The sequence below is a fragment of the Urocitellus parryii genome, chromosome 4 (assembly GCF_045843805.1).
Source record: "Urocitellus parryii isolate mUroPar1 chromosome 4, mUroPar1.hap1, whole genome shotgun sequence".
NCBI lineage: Eukaryota > Metazoa > Chordata > Mammalia > Rodentia > Sciuridae > Urocitellus > Urocitellus parryii.
In genome coordinates, this window is record NC_135534.1 from 50,017,319 (window position 1) to 50,035,247 (window position 17,929).

Consider the following 17,929-nt stretch of genomic DNA (forward strand, 5'->3'; position numbering starts at 1 on the left):
AACTGCAAAATAGAGATGAGAGGAATTTACTTTTCACTATATATCCTTTCACACATTATTATGTCCATGTATTATCTGTTTTTAAAAATCAGCATTTTTGTAAAATAAAAAAACAGATATCAGAAAGTACCAAAAACAATTCTTGAAAGTACAAATATCCTCTTCAAATTAGCCACTCTCCACCATCTTTGGTCTTAAAACAATTACAAATTCAGGTTTATTTTTTATTTAGAAAAAAATTCAACAAATCTTTTTTTTTTGGTTCTGGAGATTTGAACCCAGGGGTGTTTTATCACTGAGCTACACTCCCCGGTCCTTTTTGTTTATTTATTTTTAAATTATTTTCATATATAAGACAGGCACAGTGGCTCACACTTAATCCCAGCGACTTGGGAGACTGAGGAAGGGGGATCATGAGTTCAAAGCCAGCCCCAGCAATGGTGCAATGCTGAGCAACTCAGTGAGATCCTGACTCTAAATAAAATAAAAAATAAGGCTGGGGATGTGGCTCAGTGATTGAGTGCCCCTGGGTTCAATCCCAGGTACCAGCTCAAAATAAATTTTTTAATTGATTTTATTTCTGAAATACATGACATCAGAATGCATTACAATTCTTATTACACATATAGAGCACAATTTTTCATATCTCTGTTTGTATATAAAGTATGTTAACAGCAACTCATGTCTTCATACATGTACTTTGGATAATGATGTCCATCACATTCCATCATCCTTGCTAACCCCCTGCCCCCTCTCTTCCTTTCCACCCCTCTGCCCTATCTAGAGTTTGTCTATTCCTCCCATGCTCCCCCTCCCTACCCCACTACAAGTCAGTCACCTTATATCACAGAAAACATTCGTCACTTGTCTTTTTGGGATTGGCTAACTTCACTTAGCATTATCTTCTCCAACTCCATCCATTTACCTGCAAATGCCATAATTTTATTCTCTTTTATTGCTGAGCAATATTCCATTGTGTATATATGCCATATTTTTTCTATCCATTCATCTACTGAAGGGCATCTAGGTTGGTTCCATAGTTTACCTATTGTGAATTGTGCTGATATAAACATTGATGTGGCTGTGTCCCTGTAGTATGCTGTTTTCAAGTCCTGTGGGTATAGACCGGGGAGAGGGATAGCTGGGTCAAATAAGGGTTCCATTCCCAGTTTTCCAAGGAATCTCCATACTGCTTTCCATACTGGCTGCACCAATTTGCAGTCCCACCAGCAATGTATGATGTACCTTTTTAAATTTTTTATAACTATTTTTAGTTGTTGATGGACCTTTATTTTATTCATTTATTTATATGTTGTGCTGAGAATTGAACCCAGAGCCTCCCACATGCTAAACAAGTGCTCTCTACCACTGAACCACAACCCCACTCCCTTTTTTGTTTTCTATTTTGAGCTCTAAGACAGGGTCTTACTAAGTTGCTTAGGGTCTCGCTAAATTGCTGAGATTGCCCTTGAATTTGCAGTCCTCCTGTCTCAGCCTCCTGAGTCCCCAGGATTTCAAACATGTGCCCCCATACCTGGCTCAAATATTCTGTTTTTAAGTGAAAATAAGACAATTATCTTTCATCTGCCAATTATCATTACTATATTTGCTCCATTTCTTTATTAGATCAAAAAATATTTTAGATTAAAAATCAGATAACTACCTATCTATGAAACTATGAATGAATAGATTAAATTCCTGAATGGGATGTGAAAAAAAAATCCCCCTTCAGGATAATGTTGATCTCAAAATGAGATATAACTCTCCTTTATTTCCTGAGAGATTCACCTTCTCCCCAATGTCTCCATGTTCATAAGGGAGTAAAGTACACAAAAGTACCAAAAATATTACCATAGTTGTTACCAGAGTCCTAAGTTAGAGGCCCAACTCTGGCAGTCATAGTGAATCAGATCCAACCACTGACCCCAAGAGCCAAATGGAAAAGTAATGGTGAAAAACAAGAAAGGAACTTTAATCAGTTCAGCCATATTGGGAAGACAAAGGCACCAGAGTTTCCAACCCTGTCTTCAGAAGTACTCACAGGAACTCCCAAATTATACAGACAAGGGGAACCAACAATATGCATATATCAAGAAGTCTTGGTTAAACTGTGGTCTGATTGATCATTACCTTGTGATTGGTTAGGCCTAGCCTTGTTGGCAATGCTAAGAAAGTTGCTTCGCCTGGGGGGATAGTTCCAACTCATGACAAGATGTTTATCAATCAGACCTGTTGCTCCTGTTGAATCCAAGGTGACTGACTCAGAGTAAAGGAGACCCATGCAAAATGAAGGCAGAGACCCCTAGTTTTCTACAATTGCAGCTACAAGTGTTTTTAGCAAAATCAACCTCTAAATCCCTGTTATAAAGTCTACACTGACTCTATAGCAACTTTATGCATTATTTATTGCACATACTCAGTAACCAACAAAATATCTTTGTTTTACCTGCTAAAAATTATTTTTGGAGAACTAAACACTGAATATGAAAGTCTCAAAATGAATAGATAACCATTCAATTCAACTTTCTATAAATTTCCACCATCTACAGCAGCATCCATTTAGTTTTTTGTTAAAACTGAATCCTCTGTACCTTTAGCATGAACACAAGTTCAAAGTCAAAGTCTACCAGTGGAGTAAACAAATGGACAAAGAATAAAATATTTCGTTCATTCTTTATTTTTAAAAACTCCAATTAGGTGCAATTCCTGCATTTAAAAAAAGCTACATACATTGCTGTTTTGTGGTTAATTCAATTCTGTTTATCTCATTCTCCTCTTCTTCGCAGCTGTAAGACCATTTGGCAGGAATACTGCAGAAAATTCAAATGCAAATAGAAATATTAAGCTAAATTATCTTTTAATACTGCCTTAGATTGATGACATATGTTAAAGAAAAAAATCAGATATTTAAAATGGAAAATTAAAATGTGAAAAAAAATAAGAGAATTAACTGTAAAACATTATAAACCAGGAGTTGGCAAAAGTTTCTGTAAAGGGCCAAGTAGTACATATTTTCAGTTTTGTGGGCCATTACTCAGTAGCAACTTCAAGACTCTGCTACTATAGCACAAAAGCAGCTGCTATTGGTTTGAAAATGGTTTGCTCCCACCAAAGCTCATGCTGGAGTTTAATCCTCATTGTGAGTTATTAAGAGGGTGGAAACCTAATAAAGTGATAAGGATTAGAGCATCAGGGTAGAACTCCCATGACTGAATACTGGAGGCTTTGCAAGGAAAGAGAGGATATAGATACGGACACACACACACTATCTCATTGCCATGTGATGCCCTGCACTGCCTTAAGACATAAGGAGGCCATCACCAGAAGCAGTCCCTTGAATCTCCAGATCTATAAGCTAAATAAACTACTACATCTTCTTCTTCTTTAATAAAGTGACCCAGCCTCAGGTATGTCATTGTGGTAAATAAAAATGAACTAATATTTATTAGTTTATCATTGTAGCCACAGACAATAAATAAATGCACATGGCCATGTTCCAATAAAATGGAAAAAAGTTTGCCAATTCCTTTATTTTATATATATATATATATATATATATATATATATATATATATATATATTAGTTGTAGACAGACACAGTACGTTTGTTTAATTTATTTATTTTTAACGTGGTGCTGAGGATTAAACCCAGTGCCTCGCATATGCCAGGCAAGCGTTCTACCATTTGAGGCACAACCCCAGCCCTTGCCAATTCCTTTTTTTTAAAGATGTTGATGGATCTTTATTTCATTCATTTATTTAAATGTGGTGCTGAGAATCGAACCCAGGGCCTCACACATGCCAGGCAAGCACTCTACCACTGAGCCACAACTCCAACCCTGCCAATTCCTTTTTTAAAGAGTATTCCACAAACTTTCAAGGAAAAAAAAAAAAAGTATAAATTAGAAAACATCAATGGAAAAGCAGTATGGTCTAAAAATACAATGTCTAAGATTTCACTACTTTGATCTATAAAGAGGGTCTCACATGTAAGGACACAATCAAACAAGGAGAATAGCATGTGAGAACAATGGCAAAGACTGGAGCTGCAGGCAACAAAGATGGCCAGTAAAGAATGCCGAAGAGGCAAGGAAGAATTTCCCTACTGGTTTAGTTTCCCTATAAGATTAGAGGCAGCACAGCCCTGCTGACATCTTGAGTTCCTACCTATGGCCTTCAGAACCTTGAGACAATAAATTTCTGTTGTCTTAAGGAGCCAAGTTTATGAAAATGTATGGCAGCCCTAGGAAAACTAAGAGGAGGACAAATATCACAGTAACTACAATAAAGTGTAGTCCAAAAGGCCTTCAAAAAGATGGTGCATTTGCTTTCATGTCATAATACATTATGGATCCATTCCAATACACATGAAGAAAGCTGCAATTACAAAAATATACTCGATTCAACACTTATGGACGAAATGGCTTTTTCAAGATGGGTATAGGAAAGATAGAAAAGTTTCCAATGCCAAAGAAAAAAGATCAAAAGAAGGTAAATGTTCAGATTGCAGAACAAATCACTGAAATCTACGGACCTGCACCCATTGTATCTTTCTGTTCCTTTTCAAATTTCGGTATATGGTAGCAGTTTCAGGAAAATTAGTATTTTAATTATTACTATATAATAAAAATCATTCTAAAACTGTCCTACAACAACACAGTCATTTAATTCTCTAACAATTTTTGCAGATTAAGGATTTGGAAAAAGGAGCTAGGGTTGTGGCTCAGTGGCAGAGCACTTGCCTAGCATGTGTGAGGCACTGGTTTTGATTCTCAGCACCACATATAAATAAATAAAGGTCCATTGACAACTAAAAAAAAATTAAAAAAAAAAAAAAAAGAATTTGGAAAGGGGTCCACTAAGCAATTCTGGCTGAACAGTTCTAACACTCCAGCCTCTTCACATCTCCCAATGAGGCAGTTTGGGTTTCCTAATAAAGAATTATAATTTCAGGCTAGTCAGACTGCATACAAAACTGCTAATGGCTTAGAGACCCTAGTGAGCTAGATAGAAACTCTCTAACCTTTTCCGGCCTAGCCCAGGAAGTCACAGTATAACTTCCATCACATGCTGTTGACTATACAGATGGTGCAGAAACAGCTCAAATTCAAGGAAATGTAAATAAAGCCCATCAGGACATGCAAGCACCCTAATAGTTTTAAACACTAGAATTATACCCACAAATTGTAGTCCTGGCTGAGACTAATCAGGTTTTTTTGCAGTTCAGTGTGTAAAAAATAGAAATGTAGAGGATAGAACTCTAATACCTTTGAATTCTGGGAACCAGTATTCACACTCACTGTAGGACTGCTATCACTGTCATCTACCTTTAAAACAGCACATTTGAGGTTGGGGATGTAGCTTAGTGGTAAAGCCCTTGCCTAATATGTATTGAGGCCCTGGGTCAGATCCCCAGTGTTGGGGGCAGGGGCGGACGGTGGGTAGGTTGGACACCACTGCAGCTTTTGCCAGTGACTCCTATGCCACAATGCAATACCCCATAGTCACCATAGTCATATGCTCTCCCACAATGCAAATTAATGCTGGCACCCCCAAAACCAAAAGATTGTGAACTCGATGCAAAAGGGACTTATAACCCTCATGGCTCCATGAAGAAGACAGGAGACTGTCAGCAGTACCTCTCCTGCATTCTTCCAGGGGTCTAGAGAATAATCAGCAGTCTCGGGGACCTTTCCTCAGTAGCCAGATATGTCAAAGGACAAAATTGCAAAAATTTAGTTTAACAATCTTTTTTATAAATTTTTTTTTAGTTGTAGTTGAACACAATACCTTATTTTATTTATTTATTTTTATGTGGTACTGAGGATCGAACCCCGTGCCTCGCATGTGCTAGGTGAGCGCTCTACCACTGAGCCACAACCCCAGTCCCTAGTTTAACAATCTTAGTTGGTTTTATTTTCTATTCTACAATGAAACAACACTTTATCCTATAAAACAGAATGAGCTAAACAGATGTTGAACAGAAAAAAGCTAAAGAAAGCAGAAATAAACAAAAACAGAAAATAAGATTGATCATTTTGAAGTTATTTTCCTTGTTAAATGACAACAGGTAAACAGACTACTAATAACTGATAGGTTAACATCAGGTACTTCAGGTTACCTTTTTTTGTATTACAAATTAAGGCAGAAGGAACTTTACTATCATACCAATTGAAACTAGCCTATTTGGAAAATTTGCTGCTACTGCTCTATTTCTGATTTCTCAGAAAGACAAATAGCTTAGTTTCAGTTTGGTGATGTGAAAGTTTTACACGAGTGATTCCATTTTGATTTTTAGCCTGGTATGTTAGGGCCTAGTATAGGACTTCAGTTCAAACAATGGCTTCTTTTATTTATATGTAACAGATAATACTAGGATACAACAAAGAGTTATTCCTCAACATACATACATGTATGTGTGTGTGTATGTATGTGTGTGTGTGTGTGTGTGTGTGTATGTATATATTTTAGTTGTAGATGGACACATACCTTTATTTGTTTTATTTTTATGTGGTGCCAGGGATGGAACCCAGTGCCTCACCCATGCTAAGCAAGTGCTCTACCACTGAGCCACAACCCCGGCCCCCCTCAACATATATTTTTAGCCAATCAAAACTTTTAAAAATATGGCTCATGGACCTCCTACTTTCAAATATTTTGTCTACCAAATAATCTCATTTATTGAATAATAATTTCACTTTCCCACATTTGATTAACTGTGAACTTTAATTATTAGTTACCACTTGAAGGTGATATGCTTCTATCCAAAAGCAAGAAAATTCATTTTAGTTATACTATGAAGAAGCCTCTAGGTAAGTATGTACTTGAAGATTTTCTATAACTCCCATCTGAAAGCATAGTGAGAACAAATGATCTAGATGGCGTAGTCAGTATTTTTCTACTATATCTTGGTTACTCTAGAATCTTTCTCTTTAATGACAAATAAAATTATATATCATATACAATATGATGTTTTGAAACATATATACATTATGAATGGAATCTTTAGTGTTTTAAGACTCAACATAAATGAAAACTTCATCTGAAAATAAGTTATATATGCAACAAATAAAAATCCAAAGTACAAACTCAAAGTATATAAACTTTTTATTTTAGTCAAGCTACTAAGAATAGCGAGTCCTTTTTCAAAAATTAAGGCTTATCGGGCATTTTTCCACAAACAAAAGAACAGCTCTAACATCTTTGTTAACATTTCTTTTTTCAATAAAAGATGCTAGTGTCCAACTCTGTTGTAAGCATCCATTGAAGTAAATATAATGGCTACTCTGTTTGCCTACAAAGGCCTTGATATAGCAATATTTAACTCTGTGTCCTATTTTTCCCAATGTGTAAGGTATTTTTTTTTTTTTGGAAGTAAGAAATTACAATAGGTTTATTAGTGCTTAGGTCATTAAACAACTATTTTATATACAGATGTTGCTACTTAACCATGGCACTTTCATAAGATCTAAAATGCTTCTAGGATTTTATTTTATGCTGAAAATTTCTAGACATTAAAGAAAATCAACACAAGAGTGATGTAAAAACCAAATACAAAGACTTCTTAAAAAGTCAAATTCTACTACCGAGAGGAAATGTCAATTCTATGGCATTAAAATTACCTGCTGACCAGAAAACTTAAAACTTGTCAGTAATATTGTTTCTTGGTTCTAAGCTCAAGGCCTGTACCATTAGGAAATTTCCCTACTGTAAAGCCTGTTAAAAGAAAGGCTCTGTTCTTCTTTACACATAGTTTGCAATATGAAACAATAAATAGAAATACCAAAATTTTTAAAATGTAAATAGTTCTAGCAATTAGTTATTGAGACTGTGGGCAGGAGGAAGTATCTCATTTCATTGTTTGGAAAAACATGTATTTATAACTGCATTCTAGGAGGAAGATAATCATTAAACAGTTATTTGCCGTAAGTCACATATGATTCTTTTTTAGTAAACTATTATCCTTTATTCACTCTTTACCTTAATAAAAATGTTTTCACAAAGACAAGTTTTTATCCTAGCATTTCAGTCTCAAAGAAATAAAACACATGATACACTAATATTTTTAAAATAGGGCTTTTCAAATCTTGCCAACAAGGAAGAAACTGAAATATTCTGTTTGGCTTAAAAATTCATAAAAGTTGTGCTGTGTCTATAATATACCTGAGGATTAATATAAAAATATTTCAAATTACTGAGTAAAACTGACGTTATAGAAAAAATGTACCATGTTTACTCTGAATGCTACATGCAGACTACAAGAAAGGTTTACCCCAAAACTGATTCTGGTAATTTACTAATTATGTATCTTGTGCATCTAATTAAAATAAATCAAATACTACTTATGGATATTAATGCTTTTTAAAACAAGGTGGTAGAAATGGGTATTTTGCTGATTACAGAAGCAGTTGAGACACAGACTGAGGGTCTAGGTGGGTAGTTCAGTGGTAGAGGGCTTGCCTAGCATGTGCCAGGCCCTGGGTTCAATCCCCAGCACAACAACAACAAAAAAGATTCAGTCTAATTATAACAAATGACTTGCAACCCTTACAAGCAGAAAAGTTGCTCTGAAGCCACTTCCTCATATGTATATTATATTTTCTATTTCTCACATGCCATTTTCTTACTCTAACTTAGAATCTGTTTTCAAGGCTGAACATGAAAGAAGGTTTCAATCCTCCAAGGCAGTATCTGTGGTAAATGGGGCCAGGAAATCCTATACTTTATACCCGACCAGATTAGCAAAATACATTAGCATATCAAAAACTACAAAATGTCCCCATGAAAGAGACCTAGGAACTCTAAACTATGCCCTTCACAAATGTCCCAGTACAGAAGAGGAAACGATACTCATGTATTAGGATCACCATCTAGGCCTTCTAAGGTAATGACTTTCTAAAAAATGGGCCAGACCTCTCAATAGAAATTATGATATTCCTTTGATCCATAAGGCTATTTATAAATAAAATTTCAAGCCACTTATCAAGAATTGCAAAAATTAACATATTAGAATGTACCAAAGACTTCAACTTGTTCTCAACTATAAGTCTAGTTACTACAACTAAGAAAGACTAGTATGTCTACCACATATTCACACTCAAAGCTGTAATTCTATGATTTAAGAGACAATGCTATCAGTTAAGTTGTTCTTGCTTGATCATGGTTTCATATTATCATTATTCTTGCTTTTTATTGAGATTTTGTTGATTACTCTTTTTTTAACCTTTATTTATTTTTATGTGGTGCTGAGGATTGAACCCAGTCCCTCACATGTGCTAAGCAAGTGCTTTACCATTGAGCCACAACCCCAGCCCCTATTCTTGCTTTTTTAATTAAAAATTACCATAAGTTTCACTCCATCATTACAAAGTTAGTTTTAGCTGTTTTATTAAATCTCTAAAGAATAAACTATACAATTCCATCAGTAAGTTTCTCACTGGTCTAGACTTTTTTGTGATTCAATTAAGAACTATCCATATCCCTAACTGGTGAAAATGTCTCCCCAAACTACCTGTACTGGATAACTGCTATTATCTCACTAAAAAGTGAAAATTGCTCAACTAAAAGATGACCCAGCTAAAGGGCCGGGATTAAAAAAGCTTGAAAGTCACTGTTTTAAGGGTCCTCACTCTGGCTATGATCACTAATCAGGGGGCAAGGCCTTCTCCTTGGCCACACCAACCAAATGTGGTAGAACTGAGGAGTGTAAGAAGTGTTTGAACTTGGATGTCAATGATCTCTCCAGTCTCTAGTTTTGAGTTAGAAGGAAGTGCTACAAGGATATCTTAATAAATCCCCATTAACAAGCACTCTTTGGAAAATCTTTTCTTAGTTTAGCTTTAAAATATTGCCACTTTCATAGACATAGATTGCAACTAAATGTCAGGGATCAGCTCAGAAAAGTATAAAAACCATGAGGGAAGTGTGTAATGACTTTCTGGATTTTTCAGTGTTTTTAGCTGTGGAACTGAATTAAGATTTATCCTAATAAACCCTGTATCCATTATACTAAAGATAGGGTGAAAATATATATTGCAAAGTATAAACAGACTATAAGAATTCAGAATTCTTAAGTCAATTTATCAAACTTACAGTGCTAAAAACCCTGTGTTAAAGACATTTCCTTCTCTGGATACTGAGATCCAGAACGAAAAGATAATGAAAATAAATTAAGCACAAAAGACATAGCAACAATATGATAGAATAATGAATAATGACATCGTTAAGATTACTATAACCAAATGACCCTGGGCAAGTCAATTCACCTCTCTGATTACTCCTTGAATACACTGAAGAGACAGCCAGATCAATGATTAGAATAAGTTATTTGCTAGTCAGGCATTAGATATTTAGGGAATAATTATTTCTTAAGATTTTTTTTTAAAGATGGACACAAGGGCTGGGGCTATAGCTCTGTTGGTAGAGTGCTTACCTTGCATGCAGAAAGCCCTGGGTTCGATCCCCAGCAACCAAAAAAACAGATGGACACAATTCCTTCCTTCCTTTCTTCCTCCCTCCCTCCCTCCGAGGATTGAACCCAGTAACTCTCTCTCACACACACACACACACACACACACAAACACACACAAAAGATGGACACAACTTCTTTCTTCCTTCCTTCCTAGTGCTGAGGATTGAACCCAGTACCTCACAAGTGCGAGGAAAGCGATCTACTTCTGAGCTATAACCTGAGCCCCATATTTAGGGAATTATTAACTCCAACAAGTCACAAAGGTTATCACTTTAAAACACTGCACCTAATATTTACCATCCTCAAACACTTATGCATTGCTCTACAATTAAATGTTCTATTACCAACTACTTCATCTGGTTCCTATCTCTTAAGGATTCTCCTCATGCTAATAAATAATGATTATATTTTAAGTACAATGAAGTTTTTTAAACCATGTGTTTTCAAGAGATTTATTTAAGACTTCTTTCAAACTAAGTGGCTGATCAATGTTTATGGTCTCAGGGCTGGATGGAGAATCAATCCTTTATAAATCAAAAACTGTGCATTACTTCTAGGAGTTATTTCAACATAGATGTGAACTTCAAAATTTTTTAACAAAACTTTCCCTCCAATGATCTTAAATGCTTAAAGGTGAAACACTATCAGTTAAGTTGTCCTAACTTGATCATAGTTTTCAATTATCATTATTCTTGCTTTTTATTGAGCTTTTTTATAATTACTTTTTAAAAAACCTTTATTTATTTATTTTTTTGTGGTGCTGAAGATTGAACCCAGTTATCTCTGGGGGCAGGGAAGGGGGGTGGTGGTGATATATTTATTCCCCCCACATGCTGGAGATGAAATCCAGTGGTGCTCTACTATTGAAGTACATTCCCAGCCCTTTTCAACTTTATATTGAGACAGAATCTTGATAAATTGCCCGGGTAGGCCTGGAACTTGTAAGCCTCCTACCTCAGCCTCCTGAGTAGTTGGGATTACAAGTATCCATCACCACACCCAATCATTGTTCACTTTTGTATCATGTATTCAACTTATTGTTAATTCAGGATGGATAGTTGTCATGATATAAAGTACCATACACCTACTCCAAAATCTTTTGTAAAATCATTCCTACTTATTTATTAAACCAGCTTGTCTTCCTATAAGAATCCAATTAAGAATTAGTCTAATTTTTAAAAATTACACAATTGTATGATAAACTTCATGATTTTATCATTTCTATTAAAAAATAATCATTTGTAAAAGGTGAGCATAACACATGATAATTTAGTTGAATTTTAACAGTATGTTCTCTACCCTTATATTAAAGAATGAATTATTAAACCAGGATCTACAGATCCCGAAGGATACTTGAATGGGCTTTGGGAGTTTTGAATGTTCAGAGAGGATTTTAAACTTTAAGAATTGCTTAATATACTTTAATATTTTCCAGGGCATGGTGGCACATGCCTGTAATCCCAGGGGGTAGGGAAGGTGAGGCAGGAAGATCTCAAGTTCAAAGCCAACCTCAGCAACTTAGTGAGGCCCTGAGCAATTCAGTGAGACTCTGTTTCCAAATAAAAAATAAAAAGGGCTGAGGATGTGGCTCAGGTTAAGTGCCCTTGCGTTCAATCCTCAGTACCAAAAAAACTAAATTTACTCTCAATCAGAACACCTCATAATTATCATGGTATGAATTCCCTAAACACAAGGATAGCTCATGAAATTCCAACATTTCTAAGAATTCCACGGAATGTAAAAATGATCTATAGCAGATATTTCAAAATAATCTTAAAATTGTCAAATGGTTAATATGCACACAAAGAGGCATCATTTTCTCAAAGGGGCTTATATATGAATGTTGATATGCACACTCACATTCTAGCCAGAGAGGATTCATAGCACTTGCTCTACAATAGAGCTAAACAGCAAAAGCGAGATTGGGATTATGGCTTAGTGGTAGAGCTCTTTCCTAGCATGTGTGAGCACTGGGTTCGATTCTCAGCACCACATACAAATAAATAAATAAAATAAAAAATTTCATCAACAACTAATAAAAATATTTTAAAAAACAGTAAAAGCAGTACAGTTTTCATAAAAGGTACGATATCTAAAACATCCATGTTTTTAATTAGAAGGAGGGCACAATGCTTGTTCAACCACAGCTGGCTTAAAAGTCTTCCATTTAACGGATGAGGAAACTAAAGACCAAAGAGGGGAAGTGACTTGCCTAGAGTATACAGCAAGTTGCTAACCAAGACTGAAACTTAAATCTGCTGATTCACTGTCTAATATAAAATATCTACATCACAACACTTTTTCTACAGCACACTATTAAAGAGAATGAGTTATTTTGTCGTGCAATTTTACTACATACTTCAATTTTATATTATACCATATTTTAAAAGAATGTAATAGGGGGCTGGGGATGTGGCTCAGGCGGTAGCGCGCTCGCCTCGCATGCGTGCGGCCCGGGTTCGATCCTCAGCACCACATACCAACAAAGATGTTGTGTCCGCCGAAAAACTAAAAAATAAATATTAAAAAAAAATTCTCTCTCTCTCTCTCTCTTTGGAAAAAAATAAATAAATAAAAGAATGTGATACAATAAGTAAAGGGAGACTGGGTAGAAAACGAACAAATTGGTAAAAAAATGGTTAAGAATGCAAACTACAGACATCTACCATACTTCCTCAATTTTGAGACTCATTTGACTTTAAGACCATTTAATAAACATTTTAATATAAAGACAAAGTAAAATACATCTTCATTTTGAAAAATATCAGAATGTGAAAACATACATCTCTAAAGCAAGAAAATGTAATATAATGTATCCTATAAGACACATCGATAGCACTCTCATTTGAGGCAGTACTACAAGGCACAAACACTTGGAGCAAGAAGTCCCATTTTCTCTAGGGTAACAGTTATTAAATACCTATGATTATGTGGCTCTCTGCCCCAATTATAGTTACTAACATAAATAAGTCCTTCTTGTTATTTGTCTCACGCTAGAGTTTTGGAGACAAAGCAAAGTTTGAATCCCAGATCTGCTACTTAGCTCTCCAACCTCTGGAGAATTACCAACTTCTCTGAACTTCCTTCTCCTCATCTGTGAAATAGGACACACACATGAAAGCATTGAGAATTATATGTTATTTATTTAAGGAATATAATACAGCGCCTAAATAAAATAGGAATCACATTTAGTTTTCTCCTATAATCCTCATGGGCCAAATAAAATTAAACACTAAACTGATTTATAAGACTCCTCCCTCTTCATTTAATCAATCTGTACTGATTCTAGGACAAATCCTACTAGTTGCTTGGGAATAATTCCTTGGTTAAAAAAAAAAAAAGCTTTTTGAAAATATATTTATCTTCTTCCTTCAAATTGGGAAAACAATGATGAACTTTTAACTGTTTAAGTCATTCAGTTAAATGTAAATTCAGTACTTTCATACTGCTTTACTGAACTGAAACTCTAGGCCCAAGACAAACCCACCAAGAGAGGAACTACAGAATCAATGTGTGAGACCAAGGAAGAATATGAATACCAAAAGAAACAGTTAAGATGGTTAAATTCTATGAGTGGTTTGTTTTCTTTTAAGCTTAAACTCATTTATTTACCTCTAAGAAACAAATGTTTAGGAAGTCAAGACCATAGCTCTAGGAGTACTTTGGTAACCCCATCTCTCAAATTAAGTAAATGCCTTCTTCTAGTAGGTAGAGTTTCAATTCCCACCAGCAATAATTCAGTTATTTCCAAGATGGGAACAGCCTACCAAAGTGGCTTATATGGATTAGGTACTGAAATAAGACCTTCTTTTCTCTCACTCCAAGTTCAGACCTAGATACTACATATTCCCTATTAGCTCATTTCTGTTGAATGATTTTTATGCCCCCCCATTATCATTTTTTTTTAAATTTGGAACTAAACCAAAGTATAAGCATTTTTAAACCATTCAAGATCTTTTTAGCAAAAGATTAAAGTAATACAAGGGGACCTACCATCATCTTTCCTGTGGATTTCATCGGAACTATGATCATGCCAAATATTTAAATTTGGCACTAAGCATGATTAGCTGCCCATATTTTAATACCTTCATCCTGACTAAATTTACTTTTCTTTTTTTTCCTTATTTAACTCAGTAGTTTCTTATCATTGCTCCTCCAAGTCTTTCAGTTAGATATTTTGTTGCTGAACACTTCCTTCTTTCTTAGGTTTCTATCAATAGCATATTCCTTGGTATCTACAAAAATCTCTCCAAGTAATCTTTTAATTTCTTCACTGGATCTTTTTCTATAACAATCTCTTAAAAAAAAAAAAATGGCTCAAGCCAAACCCTTGAATTTTCTTGTCCACTAGGAATCTTGTGCATGTAGTATAGTGCCTGGCAACAATGCTCAATTAACATTGCCATTTATTAGCTGTGTGACCTTAGGCAAGTTAAATCTCTCTGAACCTCAGGCTCCCCACCTATAATTTTTAGATAATCCAAATATGATACTTAGAAAGCTCAAAGCCAAGCAGTTTTTACTATCAATATAATCTATAAAACTCAAAAATGTTTCTAAGTATATGTGATTGACTATCAAACTTACCTCTCAATAATCCAACTTATTTTTACTACATTTGCTTATCAAAAAAATTTTTTGTGCACTTTCCTTTATTGCCAATCTTTAATCCATCAACTGTTAAAATTATCTCCTAGACACCACACAGAACCATCATTTATCAACTAAGCTGCAACAAGAGGCTTGATTCCCACACCCTTAAATGTTCATTCAAAATATTCAATTATCCTTAAAAAACATTTTTAATTTGTGATTCTTTTCCATAGTTGCTCATACTATATCCAAACTGGGCTGCCATTATTGGGTCTTCTATTAACTCATATCCTAACTAATACTTCAAGTGATGACTAAAAACTCACATTTTTCAGAAACCTTCCCTGATTAACTCCACACCACTAAGATTACTTCTCTGCTCCAAATGGCCAACACTTAAGTATTCTGTTACACTAAGGGTAAAATGTGGTCATAGTTAATAGTGTTACCAAAAAATAACTTCCACAAAAATTATTTCTGCATCCCAAAGAATGATCCATTAGTTACAATGCTTCCCTGATCTGGTAAACAAAAAAACACCCCATACAACAACTGCTCTCTTTGGATCTTGTCCCTGACACTGTAACTCTTTCATCTTTTGTCCCATCCTCAAACAAAAATTATTCCTCTCATTTAAATCCACTGGATAGGGCTGGGGTTGAGGCTCAGTGGTAGAGTGCTTGCCTAGCAAGTGAGAGGCACTGGGTTTGATTATCAGCACCACCTATGAATAAGTAAATGAAATAAAGATCCATCAACAACTAATAAAAATATATTAAATAAATAAATAAATAAATCCACTGGATACGTATGTGGTAGTGGGCCACCTTTGTTCACACTACTTCTTCTCTGGCCCCAACCTCTGTCCACACATCATAAATAAACACCCCCAAAATTTCAAACAGAAAGGCAGTAATAGTGATATACATAAATTATGTCTTTCTTTTCTGAAAAGAATTTTGAACTAACTTGGCTATAAAACTTTTCAAGCTGAAACTTCCCAGAAAGCATAACACATCTTCAAATTTCACTACATTTTCAAAAAGGATGATCCTGTAAAAAAAAAAAAAACCGGCTGTACTTACACATTAATTATTGTGTTGCTGTAAGAGGTCTTGCATCACTTTAATGCTGTATTACACATGCCCAAAAATACAACTGAGAAACTCCCCTCTAGGGCAGATATTCCCAGAGTATTTTCTGATGTTGCCTATAAACTAACACATTTGACTTTTTTTTAATGTAAAGAATTAAGTATCTCCTCACAGCTGTCCACTCAAAAGCAAACAATATTTGTGCCCATTACTTTGGAGAAGGTAAGTTTGTTCGCTGCTGAAGTAAAACAATTAGTTGGACTGTCAATGAGAGTGGGAAGTAGAGTGCGGAGGCAGAAAGAAGGATTATCAACCTCAAAAGTGAGTTAACACTTTTCGGTCTCCAGTGTATAGTGAATGAATCTGTGGACCTGGCTCCTTCCGTCTTTCCAGACTGTTCTTGCTCAACTATTCATAAAAGATTCACAGCCTTCAGCTACCTCACATAATCCTCCCTGTGTACTTTCAAACTGGCCAAATAATGCCTCGTCAAACATCCTCCATTCACATCTCACCTAAAGCCTCCCCGCTCAGTCACCTTCCGGCTTCAAAGATGCATTGCTTACTCGAGATCCACGTGTCCCCATTTGTCCAGAGACCTCAACCTTCAAAACCCAAACCTTTCGCTCCCAGCTGATTTCCCCTAACCCCTGTCGCTGCCTTCTTCCAAGAGGCCAACCACGCTTCCCAGTCCCACGCTTTCTCCCCGGACACCCTTTCCTGAGCATCACCCGCTTCCCATCACTTTCTTCCTCTCCAGACCCCAAATCCTTCAATCACAGGCCTCCTTTTGCCGCCACGCTCTCTCGAGCACTCGAGCCCGCTCCCCCGTTAACTACCCGCCCCACCTTCGCCATCTCTACGCGGCCTCCCACCCCAGGCGGCGCCCCCGGCTCCGCGGCTGCCAACCAGGCCCTTTCCTACATCTCCCCAGCGGTCCCGGCCCCTGGGAGGGCGGCGGCCGGGCCACACTGCAGAGACCATCCGGGCAGACGCGGGCGCCCCGGCTCCGGGCGGACGCGGGTGGGGGCGGGGGCGGGACAGGCCAGCGGCCCCACCTCGACCCAGCTTGCGTCCCGGCTCCCACAGCCGCGGTCCGAGCCAGGCGGGGAGGAGCCAGCAGCCCGGCCCTCCCGCGGTGCCCCTGCTTCTCACCTAGACGCAGACACTCGGGCCTCGCTCTCCCCCCGGCAATCCCGCGATGGCTACGCCGCCGCTGCCGCCGCGCTCTTCTCACTCGCGTTTCCACCGCCCCCGACCGGCTGCTGAAGAGCGGACAGACAGAGGCCCGCCCATTGGATGCGGCCCGCACTCGCGTCACGAGCCCCGACCGCACCTCGGGATGTGACTGGATGGCGCGGCGCCCCTTTTCCACGTCTGCTCTCGATTGGCTCTCGCGCACACCCTTACTGCACTCCCTCCTCCCCCGGCTCAGCCCTCCACCCCCCACCAGGTTTCCATCCGGGCGGGAGGGGGCCGGGAGCAAACGCCAGTGGGACGCGAACGGCCAATCGGGGCGCTGCGAGAGGACCCGGAGGTGGGCGCCGCGGCGGCCGGCCGGCGGAGAGAAGCTCAGCCAATGGGCGCGCGCCCTACATCCCAGGCTCGGCAGCGCCCCCTGGCAGCTAGCGTCTGTGCGGGTAGCACCCAGGGCCACGCCCGGGTGTTGGTGGCGCGGGAGGGGTGCCCACGCGAAAAGCGAAGAGCACGCGGGGAAGCCGGCGCGGGAGGCTGTGGGCAGCCATTGTAGCGTGCTCCAGCTCTGCTTACA

At 37.6% G+C, this 17,929-nt stretch overlaps 1 protein-coding gene across 2 annotated transcripts in view; it reads right to left on the minus strand.

Moving 5' to 3' along the window:
* Far1 (fatty acyl-CoA reductase 1) overlaps positions 1 to 17,401 on the minus strand; it is a 59,580-nt gene extending 42,179 nt beyond the window's left edge. For both annotated transcript variants that reach the window (XM_026395891.2, XM_026395890.2), the window contains exon 1: positions 17,314 to 17,401. The gene's annotated coding sequence lies outside the window, so the exon portion shown is untranslated. The remainder of the gene's footprint in view (positions 1 to 17,313) is intronic.
* Between the last annotated feature and the right edge of the window lie 528 nt (positions 17,402 to 17,929).